Source organism: Penaeus monodon, chromosome 15 (genome assembly GCF_015228065.2).
Source record: "Penaeus monodon isolate SGIC_2016 chromosome 15, NSTDA_Pmon_1, whole genome shotgun sequence".
Taxonomy (NCBI): Eukaryota; Metazoa; Arthropoda; class Malacostraca; order Decapoda; family Penaeidae; genus Penaeus; species Penaeus monodon.
In genome coordinates, this window is record NC_051400.1 from 8,165,744 (window position 1) to 8,166,575 (window position 832).

Below are 832 nucleotides of genomic sequence, written 5' to 3' on the forward strand. Positions count from 1 at the left end.
CGTTTTACCAGCAGGGTGGGATGATATGCCATTCATACTTAATATAAAAATCACCTTAAAGGTCAATCTCTGATTTTAAAATACACTGAATATAGAATTAATAAGAGTAATAATAAAGACGAAATTAAAATATTACTAGCAATAAAGAAAATTTCCAAAAATGTTTTGGGTGATAATTCTTGAGAATCCATTCTCAATTATGAAGAAATTTATAATAATGACAGCAAGAAAAGGAGACAAAATGTAAAACTATAATCAAGGAATATATATAGTTTTAAGAATACGAGGAAAAAATGAGGAAAAAAGTAAAATAAAGAACAGGTGAATAAAAAAAGTCCTGAGAAGAGAGGAAAAAAATACAAGACATGAAACTAAATCTTAATGTTTTGAAGATTCGTCGGTTAGCTTCTGATACCGGCCTCTGCCAACGAGCCCACGATCCGACTGTTCTGTTATAAAGAATAATAGCTCTTGATTATCAAACATCTATGATATGATTGATAAATAATCGCACCGAAATCACAAAATCCACCTACGGCACAAAACATTTTTGCTTGTTATTCTATGCACAAAAAGAAAAAAAACTCTAACAAACAGACACGTGCCCACCATGCTTTGCAAACACCACAACATCGCATCACGGAGAACATTGATGCAGGAAACAACACATATGTGCTTGCTTAGTGCAGGTTTGTGCTTCTGTGATCAATTGACAACACCAATAACAGCAATACCAACACAACCTCATCAGGGACAACAGTAACATGACTGGTGAAACAGTGAGTGGCGTGGGAGTGGCGCATCCTAGGGTTAACATTCCTTGTGTATATGC

General features: G+C 34.6%; 1 protein-coding gene across 2 annotated transcripts in view; it reads right to left on the reverse strand.

Annotated features, from left to right (window-relative positions):
• The window catches only part of LOC119581727, a gene marked incomplete in the record, with an annotated part of 43,949 nt that overhangs the window by 28,668 nt on the left and 14,449 nt on the right, over positions 1–832 (reverse strand).